A 22,920-nucleotide genomic window follows, 5' to 3' on the forward strand; every position below is an offset into this window, starting at 1 on the left:
AATTTGACTTCAGGCTTCTACAAAAGCTGAATTACCTCCATTATGGGAGAAAGCATATACTGCTACCTGGTTGTATTCTTGAGTCCATATATCTATGATATCTACAAGAGTAGCTAGTGATGGATAGAAAAAGCTAGCATACATTAATCTCTAGGATTTCAAAAAATAATATTTGAGATTATAACAGAAATTTCTTTTTCTTTTAAAATGTTTATTAGTTATTTTGTGTGAAAATGTGTCTGTGTGTGGTGGTTTGTGCCTGGCACCACACTCTTTTAGAAATCACACTGCAGTTTGAATAAGCTAGTTAATTTCTTCTATCATATGAGACCTGGAAATTTATTCCAGGCCTGGTCCTCAGGCCTGGTGTCAATATTCTTGACCCACTGAGCCACCTCACTGGCCTCAAAGTATCTTTAAATGTTAAAAAATAATCTCAGTATACAATATCTCATAGATTTCCCTTGTTGGGATTCCTTGTTGGTAGCAGCACTATGAGTCACGGACTGCGTTGTACATCACTGGTTGTATGTACGGCCCAGTTCATGCTGCACTGTTTTGAAGGGTTTGGAAGAGACTTTACATATGGACACTAAATGATTCAGTCAACCCTTAAACCATGGTGTTTTCAGTGGTTTCCATCCTATATGTTAGTTTCATTTTTAAAAAATTTTAAGTAGTCTTGTTGGGCGCTCAAGAGCATGTTTTAAATTCTCTTCCATATTCTGAGTTGTTTAAGGTTAATGATGTTCAAGTGAATATCAAACCACACGCTACAAAAAAGTCCGTGTTTGATGTCTCTTGAAACTGCGGATCAAAACTCTTATAGGTATGAGGCAGGAGCTTTAGACATGAGCTATATCTTAGCTACAGAAAAGCATTTCTTCTACTGAAGGAGTACATAGCATTTGCTAAACACCCACAGACCATCAGAAACCCTGTTATAAGTCTCATTATTGCATGACCTTGTTTTGTCTAATAAACTTGGGTAGGGGACAGCACTATAATACTATCTTTTTTTCAGAGATTAGAAACTGAGCACATAAAAAAAAGCACAAAGTCACTGAACAAGAGGCAACCCAGACAAAACTCTTTAAAAAATCTTGTGTACTCTCATCTCCATTCTCTTCTCGCCTCCTATCCCAGAAGATAGCAGTAAAATTGTCTGTCATTCTCAAAGTTATTTAATGAACATTGTCATATTTATACTTCACAGTGATTCCAGGATGAGGATAAATTCTCAATCAACACTAATCGTTTAGTGGGTAGTTAATGTACTAAAGACAATTAAAGGAACAACCCACAGTTTCACCTTTACTTCCTCATCCATTTCACCTTGACTTCTGACTGCCAAATATTACCTTTATTTATTCTGTATTTCGTCACAGTTTAAAGGCCACATATCACACTCCACAGTTTTCTAGACCACATGTTTAAATGTGTGTTGCTAGGAATGTGTTTAAATATTAAATATTCATATGACAGCTATTTGTTGTGCATTCGTCCCCTTTAAGTTTAATTGCAGCAGTTCAGAAGCCTCCCAAGAGGCTATGCAGAGAGATGTATAGCAGGGGAGCCACCCAGTGGCCATGACCTCTTTTACACTTAGGAACAAATACAAACTGGCCTCTTTGGAAATAGAGGATAGTAGGAAAAAAAAGAAAAGAAAAGAAAACTGACGTCCTTTCAGCTAAAAACACAAAGAAGTAAAACTGAAAGAACTTGATAAAATAAGTTGTCCATGAACTTTATCAAATGGCAGTAGGGAAGCAAAACAATTGAACTAATGAATTATGTCACATTAGTCACTCCCTGACAAGGAAACATGGTATAAACCCAGTAGTTACACACACAATTATATGTACTTCCAGAATAATGTATCTAAGGGTGATTATAATCATATATAATTTTGTATTAATTCAAGTATTTTTACACTACTCGTTTCATAGTTTCTGTTACAAAAATATTCAATAACCAAAACTTTTTAAATTTTTCTTTTGAAAGAACCCTGTTTTCTTTCCTTCATTCTTTACTCCAAATTATTTTATTCAATTTTTCCCGAGAACTTGATGATTCGTCATTAGCAATTATAAAGTTGTCATTGAATATGTACCACATGTCTATGTAATTACTCTCCAGAGACATAGACATAATTACTTAAGAATTTCTTGTATATACATAGAAGAAATTGTTTTATGCATTAATATTTAGAATACCAATCCATCTATCCATAAGCATTAATTATAAAAGAGAATAGATCAGAGAAATTGAGCAGAAATCAATGTTAGTAATTGGGACAGTTAAAACTGGACAACTTTCATATATTTTGTAAGTCCAAACTACAGAGCTTAGAACTAAAATTGTAGACGGAAAACCATCATCTGTGTTTGCATGATTCACAAAGATCTTTAAATGAGAGTACTGAGACAAACAATCAAGCAAGAAACTCCAGAAAAGATGTCTGACTCTAAACAGCTTCTTTCCATTCTTCCATAGATAGAAAACAGCACAGAGCCGGAGTGTGCGGTCAGCAGCAGGATGAGGGGAAACTCATCAATTGTTCTATTGTTCGATTGTTCTAAGAGAGCTGTGACCCCCAAGTCCATGTCTGATAACCATGTATCCTATTTGATAAACTCTTTGAATATCTCTGCCAATTATTTTTAAAAAATCATCAGAAACTTGTGTTTTCAGGTCATTTTTTTAAAAATATCACTCAGGTATGCAGTTGGTTAAAGATACGTGTTTTTCTGTTTGAAACTTGTGGCTTGTTTTCTGAGGCAGTTCTGACTTGGCTGAGATAGATATTCTTTAGCTTTGTGTTGACAATCAGGAAGGATTATCATACTCCACTAATCACAATGTATTTCTAGCAAAATACCTAAAATTCAATTTTAACATCATCTGTGATGACTAGACACTTCTAATAAAACTAACATTCAAATTTGATTCTCTTCTAAAACAATTTGTTAAATTTAGTGTGTATGTGTGTGTGTGTAGCTTCCCTTTTGAAGTACAGAAAGATGGAACCAAAGAGATGCAGAGCTTGACATTTTCCTATATAATGACCTAATGGGCTAATTGGTTCACTCTCCAGTAAAACTCCTACAAAAGCATATTTGATACTCTTTCCTTTAGTTCACTGAGGCTATTTACTACCTCCAGACTCAATAGGGAATTCTCACCAAAAAGAATACCCTAACCAGATGTGTTCCATCTACACACACGCCTGCAGAAAATCAATTAATGGTCGGGCGGTGGTGGCGCACGCCTATAATCCCAGCACTTGGGAGGCAGAGGCAGGCGGATTTCTGAGTTCGAGGCCAGCCTGGTCTACAGAGTGAGTTCCAGGACAGCCAGCCAGGGCTACACAGAGAAACCCTGTCTCAAAAAGCCAAAAAAAAAAATCAATTAATCAAGCTTTTTTTTCCCCTGCATGATGTATCTAGTATTGGGCACTGGTGGATATTGTTTCATAACCACGAACAGGCCAAGAGACTGACTTTAGATTTTAGCACAAATGATGATTCACATATTAGTGTTGAATTTATTATAACTACTATGCTTCATTGTTTTCATGTTTACTTGAAAGTTATTTTTACCAAGACCACCTTTAAAGATAATAAGGAATTACACACCACTCAATGAATTCATTCTACTGGGAATACCCCAAACACAAGGACTGGAGACTTTACTCTTTGTGGTGTTCTTATTCATATACGTCTTCACTTTGCTTGGAAATTCACTCATCTTTACAGCAATAATTTCTTCATCTACGCTTCACACCCCCATGTATTTCTTCTTGGGACTTCTATCCATTTTTGACATGTTGTTTCCATCAGTAACCTGTCCCAAGATGCTACTTTACCTCTCTGGCCAGAGCCCAGCCATCTCTTACAAAGGATGTGCGGCCCAGCTCTTCTACCTTCTGGGTTCTACTGAAGGATGCCTCTACTCTGTGATCGCCTATGACCGTTATGTTGCCATCTGTCACCCACTGAGATACATGCTCATCATGAAGCCCGGGGTTTGTGTGAGCTTGGTAATAATAGCTTGGTTAGTGGGCTGTCTTCATGCCACCATCTTGACCTCTTTAACCTTTCGATTAGTCTACTGTGCCTCCAATTGAGTGGACTATTTCTTCTGTGACCTTTCTGCAGTTTTTACCCCTGGCTTGTACTGACAATAAGTTGGCCCAGAAGGTGGGTTCCATCAATGTTGGCTTTCTGGCTCTGATGCTTCTCTTTAGTGTTTGTGTCTCTTATGTACACATTGGGGTTGCCATTCTGAGAATCCGTTCAGCAGAGGGCAGGCAGAAAGCGTTCTCTACCTGCAGTGCCCACCTCACTGCCATTCTCTGTACCTATGGACCAGTAATTATCATCTACCTGCAACGTACACCAAACCCTCTGCTTGGGGCTGTGGTGCAGATATTAAATAATATTGTCTCACCCATGCTGAACTCTTTAATCTATTCATTGAGAAACAAGGAAGTGAAGAGAGCCTTGAGGAGAGTTTTCCAGAATATAAGGTTTGGTGGTCAGAAATGAATTGTGGACTTAATAATGGTATATAAAACGTTGTCTCTTAGCTTCTTCCTGCAGCAGATGGGAACAAATGCAAAGTTTGTTCAACCAGACGTTAAACAGAGAATGAAAGACTTGGAACACTCAAACCTAAACAAGATATATCCATCAGATTCCTCCCCCTATGTCTCAGGAAACCCAAAGGAAGAAGAGGCAGAAAGAGTATTAGACCAGGAGGGATGAACAACACCACAGAAACAAAGGCTTCTAAGTCAATGTGAGCAAAAATCATAAGAGTTCAGACACTTAGGCAGCAAGCAAATAGCCTGCATGGGTCTACAACAGGTGCTCTACATGGACAATATGGCTTCCAGTTTGGTGTTTTTATGGGTCTCCAGAATGTGGGCTTCTGGGCTTGTGTGTGTGTGTGTGTGTGTGTGTGTGTGTGTGTGTGTGTGTGTGTGTGTCTTCTGTTGGGCTCTTTTCCTTGTGTTTGTATGTTTTGTTCCAAAGTGTTACTTGGTGTTTTGTATTAAATTTTATTTTATTTTATTTTATTATTTAAAAAGATGACCTAACATTTTTTGTTACAGTAAGATGCTATATGGTCAAACAATCTGCCCCCAAATTACATTAAATTCCCTGCCAATTTAAAATAAATTTGTCTTTTAGATGGCTTTGTTGTTTTGAAGAAATGGGAGTAGTTGTATTTTTCCACTCCTGAATATGAATGAACGCTTTAAAGAAAACGATCATCAAAACATGTAGAGATGTTAAAGGACAACAAAACCTCAAAAAAAAAAAAAAAAACCTTCTCTTCACATAAAGATTTGTCTCTCAATGTAAACCTTTCACTTTAATTTTTGAATAAATACACAGAAAATAAAATACCTGAACACGTGTTATGTCTACAACACTTTTTATGTTCTTCTGTCTCTACAAACTTTGAGTTCTCCTAAGTAAATCCATAGCCAACTACAGAGATAACAAGGCCCGAATTCTGGCTAAGGAATCCAAGGGCGTAGGAAGCAACAATAGAGAGTTTTCCAACATCTACAATCCTCAGCTCACACGTATCTCCTGGATGAAGATTGGAGACAATTGTGACTCTATTCATCCATTCTCTACGTCAAGTCAATCTCATTCCATATTTCTGCTTTACTTAGGAGGGGCTTACTCTTCTTTTCTTCCCACAGGCATGTCGGTTTCCTGTTTACTGGAGATGAGCTGTTGATAAGACATGGTATTGTCTGGTCATGTGATGTTCTTTCACAACTAGCATCTCCATACATGGACACATCTCTCATCTGAAGTAAACTTTACCTTCTCTGTGAAAGAGTTCTCAGTATTAGAAACCTCAAATAACAGACACAAAATCACACATGAATGAACATTATAGGCATGAAACACATATCTTGGACTAAGGGACTCCTTTTTCTAACTGCTCACCCCTCCAGGAGCTAATCTTCATGATCACTTCATTGCCTTAACATACCCCATAATTTTTTCAAGACAGCTTTTGATATTACAAACTTCTTTGGGAACTGACTTATAACACATGCTGTGAGTAGGTCCTGGGTACACACTGACCTCACTGATAATTCAGTTTTCAACTCTTCTGGGTTTTTTCCCCCCTCTAGCAAGAACAGTTAGAATCTGATCTCCTGCAACAATCTATTGATAGTTAAACCTGGACTAGGCCAAGTCCAGTGCCTTCTTTCTTTGCATTGTGCTAGCAGCTTGATGCTAACACGAATTGAAACCATAGATTTTGTTTGTCTCTTTGTTTGTCTGTCTGTCTGACTGTTTTCAGAGCATAGCTCTTTAAGGTTTCTTCCTAGTTTTGTCATTTTTAAAATCATTTATTCCAAGATGATGTCATCTCAGCTCTGAAAACTTGGCCTGTAGAATAAAGATATTTGGGAAAACATAGCCTTTAGGCTCCCCATGAAGACCTCCAATCTACAGTGTTGGCTCTTGGGAGTTCTTGTTTGGCCACTATAGATATGATCAATATCTCATTGCTGGCCATGTCCCAGGGAAGCTACTGTTCTGGTAACCTAGTTCCTTCTTCAGGACATAACCAGATATCACTAGATCAGTCCATTTTCCTTTTTCAGCTAGGTGAATCCATCACTGTACTTCCAGGTTGTGTTAAAAAGTTTTCACATGACAATCTCTTTAGTCTCCAAGTATACCTATGACTGTTCCTGATGCAGAATGCCTGTCAGAAATGTCAGGAAAGTATTTATGATGTTTCAGCATGACATATAGGGCAGCATTCTCGAGCTGTGGGGGCATGCACTGGAACACTGGAGAAAAAAAAAAGTATGGTTGAGAAATTCTAAGATTTCACTTCTAAAGACATATTTATTATGTCTAAGAAGTGCATCTTACTAAAAATCACCATTGAATGGCTTTTCCCTGAGCATTAATTTTTTTTAATGACACCGCCAGTCCACCTTGAATTAGAACAGATAGTTTAGGTGGTTCTGTTCACCAAGCCTTGTCTTACTTTACATATAACAAAACTGGAGAGGAAAATGATTTCTCATTTTGTTTTTTAAAGATTCAGAGGAACAGTGGAGAGGGGTGCTCATTGCTATTATAAACAAATTTTCCAGCTATTATTTTTATAATGTTTTTTTTTAATATACTACCTCACCCCATGCCAAAGGCAATAAAGATGAGCCAACCTCGCCAGCTTTGATGCAGTTCCTGGCTGAGCCCCAAGTGGGTTTTCTGAAAATGACTTGCCAAGGATCAATTCTTCTGGAAGTGGTTCCAAGTATATCTGATCTCTCCACGATCATCAGATGGAAACTGAATACCAGAGTATGGTTCTGAAACTAGACACAATTCTTTCCATGCTTCTTGTGTGTGGTGGTTATACACTTAGTCATAACCATGTCACCCAGATACTAGTAGTAGATGTTCATCATAATCTACCAAGCTCACAGGTTATAGATGCAGTTCCAAGAAAACCTAGCACCTCCCATTCCTGCATCTCACTGTCTGCCTTGGAAGTATGCCTTCTTCACCATATTCCTTGCATAGCCAAGCAGTTCGACCATCTAACCCTTTAGGAGAAACCCTTCCCATCCATTGTGGGAAACTGCTATTTGTCATTTGTTAGCTTGTTCAGCTGTTTCTCTCACCAAGTCTTGTTGTCATACTTCTAACAAAACTGAAAATGAAAGTCATGTCCTTTTAAAAAAAATACACAAAAGCAAGAAGCAGTTGTGTTTGTTATTACAAATAATTTTCAGCTTGAATTTTGAATTGTACATTTATATTGGCTTCCAGATCTTTCACTTTAATAAATGTATTTCCTGGACATATACCCAAAACATGCTCCAATATATGACAAGGACACATGTTCCTCTATGTTCATAGCAGCCTTATTTATAATAGCCAGAAGCTATAAACAACCCAGATGTCCCTCAACAGAGGAATAGATGCAGAAAATGTGGTACATTGACACAATGGAGGACTACTCGGCTATTAAAAACAGTGACTTCATGAAATTGAGAGGCAAATGGATGGAACTTGAAAATGTCACCCTGATTGAGGTAACCAAGTCAAACATAAAACAACCCACACATGATATATACTCACTGATAAATAGATATTAGCCAAAAAGAAGCTCAGAATACTCATGATACAACTCACAGACTATATGAAACTCAAGAAGAAAGAAGACTAGGGCAAAGTGTGGATGCTAAGTCCTAGTCAAAAGGAGGAAGAAAACAATCTTAGGAAGTAGAGGGGGAGAGAGATCTGGGAGGGGAAGAGGAGGGAGAGGGAAAAGGGTGGTGGTTCAGATATGGGTGGAGATGGGAGAGAAATATAGAGTGTCAGGAATTTGGAAGGAGGAGAGTAGCAGTGTGTGAGGGTTACTGGGAGGTAGCCACTAGATAGTCCCAGATGCCAGGGACCCAAAAGAAAGTCCTTAGAAGAAATACCCAACAAAATAGAGATAGAAATTGTAGAGACCATATCCAGAGGTTTGGCACAGCCCCCAGTTGAGGGATGGGACCACTCACTCATCTCAGAAATATTTATCCAGAATTCCTCCTGTCAAAAAGAAGTGCAGGGAAAAAGAGTAGAGTAGAGACTGAAGGAAAGACCATCCAGAGACTGCCTCACCTAGGGATCCATCCCATCTGCAGACACCAAACCCATACACTATTGCTGATGCAAATAAGCACTTATTGACAGGAACCTGGTATAGCTGTCCCCTGAGAGGCTCTGCCAGAACCTGGCCAATACAAGTGTGGATGCATGCAGCCAAACATCAGACTGAGCACAGGAACCCAAATGGAGAGGTTAGGACAAAGACTGAAGGAGCTGAAGGGGTTTGTAACCCTATAGGAAGAACAACAATATCAAACAAACAACCCCCCCCCAAAGTTCCCATGGACTAAGGAACCAAACAAAGAATACACATGGTGGTACCCATGGCTCCAGCTGGATATGAGGCAGAGGATTGCCTTAGCAAATATCACTGGGAGGTGAGCCCCTTGGTTCTGTGGAAGCTCGATGACCAAGGGTAGAGGAATGCTAGGGCACTGATGAAGGAGTGGGTGGGCAGGTGGTGGAGCACCCACAAAGAGGCAGTGAGAGAGGTAAGGGGTGGGAGTGTGTGGAGGGGAAACTGGAAAGGAAGATAGCATTCGAAATGTCAATAAATAAAATAAGCAATAAAAAAGAATAAGAAAGAAATATAAAAAAATTAAATGTATTTTTTAATAACTATATCCAATCCCTGGAACTTTGTTATAGCAATGAAAAATGGATAAAGACATCATTTAAATTATAACTAATAGCTTATTTTGACATCGTGTCTCACCAAGTTTCCCAGGCTGAACTTCAATATCATCTGTCACTCAGACAACCCTAAGTACGTGACCTTACCCTCTAAGACTCCTAAGAAACTGACAATAGAGGCTCTGACTTTCAGTCTCCACAATGAAATTCTCTGAGCATGTTGAGCTACTTCCCAGCATGCACAGCGTCCATGCCAACGCCTCTGCTAGGAAACTGCTTTGACTTTCCCACCACATCTTCTGATTGACTCTACAGACCCCAGCCAAGAGAACAGTTTCTGAGACAGCACTTCTCCCACCTTCAGAGAACCCCACCTCAGCATATAGGTCAGTAATTCTATATTCAGAATTATCAGATTTTATAATCTTTAATAACAGATTAAGTATTCAAGAGGTATGCGTGAGATTTCAAGTGAACATTTTTGAACATCTTAGTGCATAAATATATTCACAAAGGATACTCAAATACACACACACACACAATACACCTCAACACAGTTAAACCAATGAGTTAATGAGATATTTTCTCAGTAAGACTCCATTCTCTTGAGATTAACACCCAAAGGACCACAATGATTTAAGTCTTTGGTGTTGTGACATATCGCAGTTCCTGGAACCAAACAGGAAAGTGCTCTCAGGGACATGAAACACACTTAGATGTGTGGAATCCTACTAGAAGGCAATTAGAAGCAAGAGAGATTCTCATTTCTAACTTACAGACTGAAGGAGGTGAGCTCCTCCCTTCTGCTGCAGGTAGGAAGGAAGACAGCCCTCAACAGTGCCATCATCTTAGGCTTTCTGTGGCTCAAAAAGTGCCCAGAAGTGTCCTTCATCTTTATCTTAGCACTATGTCTCTCCATCACTAGGGTCATATTGTGGGGTGAGGATGCAGAGTTATAGACAATAGATTCTATTCACTAATCTGTAATTTCAGGATTGCACTGTGCTGGAAACTGAAAAAAAAACATGAAAATATGTAAGAAAATTTCAAACTATGAAAAATAGAAAAGACTGTTTTCTATGTCTACACCTTCTCTTTAACTCAAATATGATTCCAGAATTAAATTTTGTAGCCTGAGGCAGAGGCAACAATGGCTTGTTTGTTCCATACGGAATACTAAGATCTTGCTTTAGATAGCTTTTCATTGTTCTTCATCCCTGAGAATATAATCTAGAAAAATCAATATATCTACTGAATCATTGATTTCGACAATTATAAATAGAGAGTTAAAGGAAGAAATATATGATGATGCATTCTTATGTCCACAAATAAACCTAAGGAACTGGATGTAACCTTTCTTTGTTAAAGGCAGTAAAGCATCATACTTTTAAAATCTGTGTGATTTTAACATTAAAAGTCAGATCTGTATGATCTGCTTTCACACAGTTGGTTAATAAATTGCTTTTGAGGTTTCCTTTTCAACTTCTATATATCCTTATTTTACCTCTTGTGCCATATGTGACAAATATCATTTAAATTTTAACACAATATAGACAGGATTGGATATCTCCATTTTTGTGTGTGTGAGTTTCTGTGAGTATGTTTATTTTTTGTGTTCACATGTGTATGTGTAAGATGTATGTTATGTGTGTCAGAGAGAATGAAGAAATAATCACAGTAGGCAAAGCACTACTATCAGGTAAGAAGTGCCTACAGAGCCATCAGTCACTATGTTATTCTCAATTTTCTGCCATACAAGCCCCAGGATAATCCCATGTACAATCACAAGTGTTCATGTTTCCAAAGAGAAGAGAGCACACTTGCATGATACAGAGGAACAAAAATTTAGTGTATTCATTCAACCTCTACTTTCAGTGAGGTTCATACTTGGAGAATAAAATTGTGAGGTATTTCTATTGCTGTTCTAATTTTGTTCTAATATCTGTAAGCTCTGATTCTTACTCCCCACAGTGTTATAATATAGATGCCAGTGAGACTGAAAGAGTAATTTTTCATTAAGTAAATTAGTTGTATGATACTTTCACACAATGTATATATGTTGAATTCTGATTATTATGCACATACACTAGATTTTCTTACTCATTTCCCATCCCTGCCTCCCTACTAATCACTAAAAGTTTATCACTGTTGTCTTTTTGTTCATTTTAGAATCACAATGAAAGACCTGGACTGATAGAATAGGATCATTTGTATAAAGAGGGAAAAAGAGTACATTAGCCTGGGAAGTTACCTTCTGGGTGAGGTTGTGAAGGGCATCAGCTGCAATTGCCCTGGAAAGGACTGTCCTAAGGAGATTTTTAAAGAGAATCATGTAAAATTGAGAGCCTAACAGAAGATAAATATCCCATCACCAAGACAGCTTTGACTAGAACATCTCTAGGTAAATATCAGTGTCCTTTTCTTTTCCATCCATGTGATTTATACTCCTCTAAACCACACATATAATAAATGTCACTAAGAATTTCTTTCCGCAGACTCCCAGGAGCTGATTCATCCCTAAACATGACAAACCACACTATGGTGACAGAATTCACCTTGCTGGGCATCCCTGGAACAGAGGGCCTGGAGAATATCCTGCTCTTCCTGTTCTCAGCATTGTATGCCTGTGCCCTGCTGGGGAACTTGCTCCTTCTTACTGCAGTCACCTCCTCCCCAAGACTCCACACACCCATGTACTTTTTCTTGAGCAACCTCTCCATATATGACATGGGTTTTTGTTCCACTACAGCTCCCAAGATGTTGTCATATCTCTCAGGATGGAGTGGAGGCATCTCTTTCCAGGGCTGTGTTGTACAACACTTCTTCTATCATTGTATTGGTTGCATATTGTGCTTCTTGTACACAGTGATGGCCTATGACCGCTTTGTCGCCATATGTTTCCCTTTGAGATACACAATCATCATGAACCACAGAGTATGCTGTGTCTTGGCCACAGGGACCTGGATGAGTGGCTGTATTCATTCCATTATCCTAACTTCCCTCACTTTCCAGTTGCCCTACTGTGGCTCCAGCAAAGTGGGTTATTACTTCTGCGACATGCCTGCAGTATTACTGCTAGCCTGTGAGGACTCCTCTCTAGCACAGAGGGTAGGTTTCACAAATGTTGGTCTTCTGTCTCTCATTTGTTTCTTTCTCATTGTTGTGTCCTACACTCGAATTGGAATCTCCATCTCAAAAATCCGCTCAACTGAAGGTAGGCAGAGGGCGTTTTCCACCTGCAGTGCCCACCTCACAGCCATCATCTGTGTCTATGGACCCGTCATTGTCATCTACCTTCAGCCCAACCCCAGCCCATTGCTTAGTGCAATTATTCAGATATTTAACAATCTTGTGACACCCACCATCAACCCATTGATTTACAGCCTGAGGAACAAGGATGTGAAAGCAGCCCTGAGGCATGTATTTCTTAAGAGATGTCTCAGCCTGGAGATTAATTAAAACATCTAAATGTTTGCTTAACAAAGTATGAATGAAGGACAGACTTGCATCTACAACTTACTTCATAGGACTGATGGCATTTCTAACTTCCAAGGCATATTACAATAATATGTACATTACACCAATTTACCACTTCATTTACTCTTTAAAATACATATTTGTTTCATATTTCCCTGTGTTTTTAATGAAAAATAAATGATAAATTCTCTTAGTAGATGCTGTGTTGGTTTTTATTCTGTCTGGATTCTCTCTAAGCAACATGGTTTCTCAAATATTTCTTTGTCATCTAACTCTTCAAAGAGGCTAAGAAACTCATTTGTTCCCTCAAATAGACTGTCTCAGAATATTTCATGCAAAAATGGAGGAGATGTATAAGAAATCCAAAAATCTCTGAAGAAATACAAAGAGCATTTATTCTGCAGGAGCATGCAGAGGTCAACCATTTTTCCAAATGGCTACTAAAGACAAAGGTACACAGGCCATCATGTAGGGAAACAGGGAAACTCTCTAGAAAGATTAGGTAATATCTAATGTTGTTGGTAGGAGAGAAAGTGGTAACATTAGTATAACTTTGATTGGCTACTATGTTAGTTCTATTTTTAGAGGATGTATTAGTTAATTTAAAATTCCTTTGTTGAAATTAGAGAATTTGGCTTCTAATTGGCTTGGGCTAGGTGGTCAGTAGTCTGCATTCCTATGTCAGGAACATTGAATCACAGGATGAGCTAAGACTGCCCAGCACAGATGGCCCATCCTGTTTCTTCTCATTCTTGTGATTATCTCTAAGCTGTTCTTTGGGAGGATGTTTTATGATCTTACTTCAAGAATTCATCATCTATTCCTAGCCTATTATGTCCTAGTTCCTGAAACCATTGGCTTTCTTTTTTAAATCAGGCCTCATGATAAAATCAACACAAATGAGTAAGGAAAATAAGGTTTATGGAGTTCTTTCAAAAAAGTTCCAAATTTTTATAAGAAACTCAGAAATTCAAACTAATATAAGTTATATTTAAATCAAGCTTTTCATATCATGCAACTTTGTAGGATTTCAACTTGGTTCTTGTGCACAACTTCTGTGATTAGATATGTCTAGCTTTTGGGGTGTGTGTGTGTGTGTGTGTGTGTGTGTGTGTTGTAATTTAATTCCTGAAAAACATAAACCTGGATTATTATCTATTAGAAATACATATTTGTTTTGTAAATTTTTTCTCAAATGGAACAAAAGGCCAATTAAACTGAAAATATTTATTCATTTTAAGAACATGAAAATTAGTTTATGTATAATGAGTCTAACTCAGGTAGCTGCAAATTTCCATGAAAAATATGTATGTTTCCTCTTTTTCAGAGTATTCTCTATAACTCATTTTCTACTCTTTATCTCTTTGCTGTAAAAGGCTAGAAAAATATAATGTATACACATTACTTATAAAACCTAGTTAAATTTTCAGAGAAATTTTTCTTCCTCTTGTAGTGGTTTTAGTTTTTTCTTTTTTTGTTTTGTTTTTGTTTGTTTTAATATCTGGCAGTGATATGCTTTGTAATGCAGTGGTATGATGTGGTGGAATGGGTGCCTTAGTAGGACTATGCTGAGGCATCTCCCCTGGAACACCAGCCATAAGAGTCTAGTATAAAATGAAATTTATTTGTGGCATGAGGAGAAGGTGTGAAGGGAGTAGAAGCAAAGAAAGAGTGGAAACAGAGAAAAAAAGAACAGAGAGAGAGGGGGAGAGAGAGAGGAAGAAGAAGAAGAAGAAGGAGGAGGAGGAGGAGGAGGAGGAGGAGGAGGAGGAGGAGGAGGAGGAGGGAGGAGGAGGAGGAGGAGGAGGAGGAGGAGGAGGAGGAGGAGGAGGAGGAGGGAAGAGGCCAACTAGGAACACTTTAAGAGAGGAAGGAGAAGATAGTGTGGTGGGAAGAAAAGAGGTAAGAGAGAGAGAGAGAGAGAGAGAGAGAGAGAGAGAGAGAGAGAGAGAGAGAGAGAGAGAGATAGAGAAAGAGAGAGAGAGAGAGAGAGAGAGAGAGAGAGAGAGAGAGAGAGAGAAAGAGAGAGAAAGAGAGAGAGAGGAAGGGCGAGAGGGAGGGGGAGGGAGAGGGGGAAAGGGAGAAGAAGGTGGACAGGGAGAGGGAGAGGGAGAGGGAGAGGGAGAGGGAGAGGGAGAGGGAGAGGGAGAGGGAGAGGGAGAGGGAGAGGGAGAGGGAGAGGGAGAGGGAGAGGGAGAGAGGGAGGAGGCAGGAAGATAGAGAGAGAGAGCTTTGGGCAAGGACTGAAGGCATTGAACAGGTTTGCAATCTTACAGTAAGAACAACAATATTAACCAAACAGACCACCCAAAGTTCCTATGGACTAAACCACCAACTAAAGAGTACATATGGTCGTACCCATGGCTCCAGCTGGATATGTAGCAGAAGATTGCCTTAGAGGGATTCACTGGGAGGGGAGGCCCTTGGTTCTCTGGAGGATCCATGACCAAGGGTAGGGAAATGCTAGAGCACTGAGGCAGAAGTGGGTGGGCAGGTGGGGGAGCACCCTAATAGAGGCAAGGGAGAGGAAGAAAATAGGGGGTTTGTGGAGGGACAACTGGGTATGGAGCTATCATTTAAAATACCAATAAAATAAGCAATAAAAAAGAATAAGAAAAAAATATAAAAATAAATATATTTTCTTTATAATTACATCCAAACTCTGAAATTTTGTTATAGCAATAAAAAATGGATAAAGACAACATTTAAATTATGACTGATCTAGTATTTTGACACTGTGTCTCACAAAGTTTCCCAGGCTGAACTTCAATATCATCTGTCACTCAGACAAGCCTAAGTATGTGACCTTACCCTCTAAGACTCCTAAGAAACTGACAATAGAGGCTCTGACTTTCAGCCCCCGCTATGGAATTCTCTGAGCATGTTGAGCTACTTCCCAGCATGCACAGCGTCCATGCCAATGCTTCTGCTGGGAAACTGCTTTGACTTTCCCACCACATCTTCTGATTGACTCTACAGACCCCAGCCAAGAGAACAGTTTCTGAGACAGCACTTCTCCCACCTTCAGAGAACCCCACCTCAGCATATAGGTCAGTAATTCTATATTCAGAATTATCAGATTTTATAATCTTTAATAACAGATTAAGTATTCAAGAGGTATGCGTGAGATTTCAAGTGAACATTTTTGAACATCTTAGTGCATAAATATATTCACAAAGGATACTCAAATACACACACACACACACACACACACACACACACACACACACACACAATACACCTCAACACAGTTAAACCAATGAGTTAATGAGATATTTTCTCAGTAAGACTCCATTCTCTTGAGATTAACACCCAAAGGACCACAATGATTTAAGTTCCTGGTGTTGTGACATGGAACCTGCTTGGTTCCTGGAACCAAGCAGGAAAGTGCTCTCAGGGACATGAAACACACTTAGATGTGTGGAATCCTACTAGAAGGCAATTAAAAGCAAGAGAGATTCTCATTTCTAACTTACAGACTGAAGGAAGGTGAGTTCCTCCCTTCTGCTGCAGGTAGGAAGGAAGACAGCCCTCAACAGTGCCATCATCTTAGGCTTTCTGTGGCTCAAAAAGTGCCCAGAAGTGTCCTTCATCTTTATCTTAGCACTATGTCTCTCCATCACTAGGGTCATATTGTGGGGTGAGGATGCAGAGTTATAGACAATAGATTCTATTCATTAATCTATAATTTCAGAATTGCACTGTGCTGGAAACTGAAAAACACATAAAAATATATAAGAAAATTTCAAATTATGAAAATAGAAAGGAGTGTTTTCTATGTCTCTTTAACTCAAATATGATTCCAGAATTAAATTTTGTAGCCTGAGGCAGAGGCAACAATGGCTTGTTTGTTCCATATGGAATACTAAGGTCCTGTGTTAGATAGCTTTTCATTGTTCTTCATACCCAAAAAAAATAATATGGAAAATCAATATATCTACTGAATCATTGATTTCAACAATTATGAATAGAGAGTTAAAGAAAGAAATATATAATGATGCATTCTTATGTTCATAGATGAACCTAAGAAATTAAATGTAACCTTTCTATGTTAAATGCACTAAAGCTTTATACTTTAAAAATCTGTGTGATTTTATTATTAAAAGTCAGTTCTGTATGATCTGCTCACACACAGTTGGTTAATAAAGTGCTTTTGACGTTTCCTTTTCAACTTCTATATATCCTTAGTTTACCTCTTGTGACATATGTGATAAATATCCTTTAAATTTTAACACAATATAGACAGATTTGAAAAATAGATAGAGATCTTTGTGTGTATGTTTATGAGTGTGTTTATTTTTGTGATCACATATGTACATGTGAAATGTATGTCATGTGTGTCAGAGAGAATGAAGAAATAATCACAGTAGACCGAGCGCTGCTATCAGGTAAGAAGTGCCTACAGAGCCATCAGTCACTACGTTATTCTCAATTTTTTGCCATACAAGCCTCAGGATAATCCCATGTACAATCACAAGTGCTCATGTTTCCAAAGAGAAGAGAGCACACATGCATGATACAAGGGAACAAAAATTAATGTATTCATTTAACCTCCACTTTCAGTGAGGTTCATACGTGGAGAATAAAATTGTGAGGTATTTCTATTGCTGTTGTACTTTTGTTCTAAATACTGTAAGCTCTGCTTCTCATTCCCTTTAGTGCTATAATGTAGATGCCAGTGAGACTGAAAGGATAATTTCTCATTGAATAAACTAGTTGTATGATACATTCACACAATGTGTATTTGCTGTATTCTGATTATGCTTATGCACATAAATTAGATTTTCTTACTCCATTCCCACCCCTGCCTCCCCACTAATCACTAAAAGTTTATTACTACAGACTTTTTGTTCGCTATAGAATCACAATGAAACACCTGGAATGACAGAATAGGATCATTTGTATAAAGAGGGAAAAAGAGTACATAGCCTGGGAAGTTACTTTCTGAGTGAGGTTGTGAAGGGCATCACCTGCAATTGCCCTGGAAAGTACTGTCTCATGAAGATTTTTAAAGAGCATCATGTAAAATAAAGAACCTAACTGAAGAAAAAACTCCCATCACCAGGACAGTTTTGACTAGAACATCTCTAGGTAAATATCAATGTCCTTTTCTTTTCCACTCATGTGATTTATACTCCTCAAATCCACACATATAATAAATTTCAATAAGAATTTCTTTCCGCAGACTCCCAGGAGCTGATTCATCCCTAAACATGACAAACCACACTATGGTGACAGAATTCACCTTGCTGGGCATCCCTGGAACAGAGGGCCTGGAGAATGTCCTGCTCTTCCTGTTCTCAGCATTGTATGCCTGTGCCCTGCTGGGGAACTTGCTCCTTCTTACTGCAGTCACCTCCTCCCCAAGACTCCACACACCCATGTACTTTTTCTTGAGCAACCTCTCTATCTGTGACATGAGTTTCTGTTCTACAACAGCTCCCAAGATGTTGTCATATCTCTCAGGATGGAGTGGAGGCATCTCTTTCCAGGGCTGTGTTGTACAACACTTCTTCTATCATTGTATTGGTTGCATATTGGGCTTCCTGTACACAGTGATGGCCTATGACCGCTTTGTTGCCATATGTTTCCCTTTGAGATACACAATCATCATGAACCACAGAGTATGCTGTGTCTTAGCCACAGGGACCTGGATGAGTGGCTGTGTGCACTCCACTATCCTAACTTCCCTCACTTTCCAGTTGCCCTACTGTGGCCCCAGCAAAGTGGGTTATTATTTCTGCGACATGCCTGCAGTATTATTGCTAGCCTGTGAGGACTCCTCTCTAGCACAGAGGGTAGGTTTCACAAATGTTGGTCTTCTGTCTCTCATTTGTTTCTTTCTCATTGTTGTGTCCTACACTCGAATTGGAATCTCCATCTCAAAAATCCGCTCAACTGAAGGCAGGCAGAGGGCGTTCTCCACCTGCAGTGCCCACCTCACAGCCATCATCTGTGCTTACGGGCCAGTCATTGTCATCTACCTTCAGCCCAACCCCAGTCCATTGCTTAGTGCAATTATTCAGATATTTAACAATCTTGTGACCCCCACCATCAACCCATTGATCTACAGCCTGAGGAATAAGGATGTGAAAGCAGCCCTGAGGCACGTATTTCTTAAAAGATGTCTCAGCCTGGAGATTAATTAAAACATCTAAGTGTTTGCTTACAAAATATGAATGAAGGAAAGACATCTACAACTTACTTCATGGGTCGAATGGCATTTCTAAATTCCAAGGCATATTACAATAATATGTACATTACACCAATTTACCACTTCATTTACTCTTTAAAATACATATTTGTTTCATATTTCCCTGTGTTTTATAATGAAAAATAAATGATAAATTCTCTTAGTAGATGCTGTGTTGGGTTTTATTCTGTCTGTATTCTCTCTAAGCAACATGGTTTCTCAAATATTTCTTTGTCATCTAACTCTTCAAAGAGGCCCAGAAACTCATTTGTTCTCTCAAATAGACTGTCTCAGAATACTTCATTCAAAAATGGAGGACATGCATAAGGAATCCAAAAATCTCTGAAGGAAGACAAAGAGCATTTATTCTGCAGGAACAACCAGCATGCAGAGGTCAACCATTTTTTCAAATGTCGACCAAAGACAAAGGTACACAGGCCTCCTTATAGAGAACCAGGGAAACTCTCTAGAAAGATTAGATAATCTCTAATGTTGTTTGTAGGGGAGAAAGTAGTAGCATTAATATAACTTTGATTGGCTACTGTGTTAGTTCTATTTTTAGAGGATGTATTAGTTAATCTAAAATTCCATTGGTAGATGTTAGGGAGATCAGGGGGTTTGGCTTCTGATTGGCTGTTGCAGGTGGTCAATGGTCTGCATTCCTGTGTCATGATCATTGAATCACAGGATGAGCTACGACTGCCCAGCACAGATGGCCCATCCTGTTTCTTCTCATTCTTTTGATTATCTCCAGACTGTTCTTCGGGAGGGGGTTTTATGACCTTATTCCTGGAATTCTCATCTATTCTTGGAGCTGGTGACTTATGTCCTAGTTCCTGAAACCATTGGCTTTCCTATTTAATTCAGGCCTGGTGCAAAAATGGACATAAATGTGTAAGGAAAATAAGGTTTATGGAATCCTTTCAAAAAAGTTCCAAATTTCTATAAGAAACTCAGAAATTCAAACTAATATAAGTTGTATTTAAATCAAGCTTCTCATATCATACAACTTTGGAGGATTTCATCTTGGTTCTGGTATACAACTTCTGTGATTAGATTATGTCTAGTTTTTGGTGTGTGTGTGATTGTGTGTGTGTTTGTGTGTGTGTATGTGTGTGTGTGTTGTAATTTTATTCCTACAAAATGTAAACCTGGATTATTTCTTATTAGAAATCCATTTTGTTTTGTAAAATTTTTTCTCAAATCAAACAAGAGACTAATTAAATTGAAAATATGTATCTATTTTAAGAACATGAACATTAGTTTAGGTATAATGGATCTAACAGAAGTTGCTGTAAATTTTCATGAGAATATATGTGTATTTCCTCTTTTTCAGCAACCTCTTTAACTCATTTTCTACTCTTTATCTCTATGCTGCAAAATGCCAGAATAATAAAAATGGATACACTTTACTTATAAAACCAGTTAAATTATCAGAGATTTTTAAATTCATCTTGTAGTGGCTTTAGCTTTTTCTAGTTTTTTTTTGTTGTTGTTGTTGGTTTTTTTTTTTGTTTGTTTGTTTGTTTTTAACATCTGGCAGTGATATGCTTTGTAATGCAGTGGTATGATGTAGCAGGATGGGTGCATTAGTAGGACTATGCTGATGAATCTCCCCTGGAACACCAGCCGTAAGATGAGTCTATTATAAAATGAAGTTTATTTGGGGCATGGGGAGAAGGTGTGAAGGGAGTAGACACAGAGAAAGAGAGGAGACAGAGAAGAACAGAGAGAGAGAGAGAGATAGAGACAGAGAGAGAGAGAGAGAGAGAGAGAGAGAGAGAGAGAACAAACAAACAGTTGGTCAAGTCTTAAGGGAGTTGACTGTTTCTTTGCTGTCCAGGATCTATAGGACCATCTACGGGTAGAAAGGTGCAGGCTTAGTAGAAGTGTCTGTGAGAATAAACTGGATTATCTCTGAGTTGCTTCTCTGGAGCTATCCTGTATGTAGATTTTGAATAAATATCTAGAATTGACAAGATGTTGAAGCACACACACTCACATACACACACACACATACACACACAAACACGCACACATACACAAACATATATATATACACACATATATATACATATATGTATATATATGTATATATATATATATATATATATATATATATATATATATATATATATGGGCAGAAAATAAAGTTAAGTAGATTTGAGGGGAAAACTTTTTCTTAGGTGTACATTTGAAACCCTTAGTCTTGGTGGTTGACGTAAGAGAAGTACCAAAACCAGGAAACAGGGGAGGAATCCTAACCTCTGGAATAGGTGACAAGTGGTAACTTAGGCTATTGATTGACAGGGGTACTTATCCAGATGGAGTCTGTTTGGTCCATGAGAAGTAGATCTGAGAGAGCTATATTTTTTCATATAAGCTTACAAAAGAGATACATTTGTTAACAGCATGAACAGACTTTTAAGGTGAGCTTAGAAAAGACAAAACTCTTTCATGAAGCAGAAGAGGAAAGAGGTGCTTTTTACCTGTCTAGAAGACTGAACATACACTAATTGAGAATTATGAGAAACATTTTTAAGTTTACATTTAAAAGACAATCAAAGGCAATTTGAAATGTTTGACTGTGATAGTTGATACTGTAGATATAGCATGAGACACCTTTCATATTAAGTTTATCGTTAAGAGACAACAAAAAGGAAACTTAAATTTGTAACTTGTGATTATAAAAGTGGATCATTTAGCGGAATGTGTTATTAGAGTTATGCTAATTTATCAGATCTCCATTGGTTAGTGTTAGGATTTTGAACCTTGTAATCTCAATATAACAGTAGCATAGCAAGGGGAAGAAATTTAAGCATTCTATATCTTAAATAATGTATTGGCATTTAAGTTTGTATGTCCTCTGACCTTTATATTTTATAATTACCAACCTTAAAACACCCTTCTAGACTCTCATTTAGATCTTTATAACTTCAGCTTTTTATTTAATTATTTATCATGAGATATAGGGTTAATCCCTGGGAAAGAGTACTTCAAACTGAGTTTTGTTTTGTTTTTAGATAAGAAAGTAGTAGAAGGTTATATCTGTGAAAGGTTACATTTGAAGTTATGTGTCTTTTATTGTAGAGCCTGTGAACAAGGGAAACCTGTCTGCCTTTTTGATAGATCTGTTCATCTTAACTAGTTAACCAAGTGACTAATGAGTTAATATGATGGTAGGTTACCTAGGGGGTAAGAAGAAGCAGGAGGAGGAGGGATGGAATAGGGTGTTCCTAGATGAAGGGGGAATGGGGTAAGGGGATAAAATCTGAAATGTAAACATAATATCCAATAAAAAAATAAAAAAGAAGCTAATTGTCTATTTTCTAGCTGTCAAGTTACTGTTAGTTTATCTGTCAATGTAATCAAAAATCTCAAAAGAATAAACTATAATCTAGATATTATATATTAATTTAAAAAATTGATGGAGATTGGCCTATAGTCTACTACCTAAACAGTTCTCCCAGATCCCTGTGGTAACTCAGGCAGAGGCAGTTTGTCCATCAGGCCTGGAAGATGAGAAGGTGTTTGTTTGTTTGTTTGTTTGTTCGTTTTGTTTTATTTTTCATTGTGGAGGAGGAACCTGGAAGAAATAACTCACCTTGTCTTAGGCAATATGAGACACTTATTTCTCTGGGTGTACTCTTTGTCTACAGTTTAGGCTGAGCCCTAACAGGGGGAAAGGTAATCGAGCAATCTTTCTCAGTGGTTACCATACAAAAATTCTTGTAGAGTATTTTGTCAATTTGCCCATATCTTCTTGAAGACTTTGGGGAGGGTCACTGTTTGGATTTGGAACATCTAACATTATATTTAGCAGATCTCTGATGAGATTGAGAGCTAGTATTTATAAAACATATCTGAGTTAGACAATTTGTGTCTGTTTTTCAGCATTTGCTTTAGATTGTTTCTAGCAAACAAAGAGCATATTGTAACTTAATGACAGTAGTA

The 22,920-nt window shown here is 38.1% G+C and overlaps 3 pseudogenes across 3 annotated transcripts; all 3 read left to right on the forward strand.

The window, feature by feature from the left end:
- Positions 1-3,375: 3,375 nt before the first annotated feature.
- Positions 3,376-4,926, forward strand: LOC143438838 (olfactory receptor 10N1-like; annotated as a pseudogene).
- Positions 4,927-9,969: 5,043 nt separating this feature from the next.
- On the forward strand, positions 9,970-12,969 carry LOC143438839 (putative olfactory receptor 10D4 pseudogene; annotated as a pseudogene). Of its 2 annotated transcripts, XR_013107421.1 has the most exons (3): positions 9,970-10,108; positions 11,466-11,697; positions 11,792-12,969. The product of XR_013107421.1 is annotated as a putative olfactory receptor 10D4 pseudogene, transcript variant X2 (transcript). The 2 variants fall into 2 exon arrangements; XR_013107420.1 differs by having other exon boundaries at positions 11,466-12,969.
- Positions 12,970-16,141: 3,172 nt separating this feature from the next.
- On the forward strand, positions 16,142-19,087 carry LOC143438840 (putative olfactory receptor 10D4 pseudogene; annotated as a pseudogene). Its single transcript, XR_013107422.1, has 3 exons — positions 16,142-16,262; positions 17,634-17,864; positions 17,959-19,087. The product of XR_013107422.1 is annotated as a putative olfactory receptor 10D4 pseudogene (transcript).
- The last annotated feature ends 3,833 nt before the right edge of the window (positions 19,088-22,920 follow it).

The sequence above is a fragment of the Arvicanthis niloticus genome, chromosome 26, assembly GCF_011762505.2.
Source record: "Arvicanthis niloticus isolate mArvNil1 chromosome 26, mArvNil1.pat.X, whole genome shotgun sequence".
Lineage (NCBI taxonomy): Eukaryota > Metazoa > Chordata > Mammalia > Rodentia > Muridae > Arvicanthis > Arvicanthis niloticus.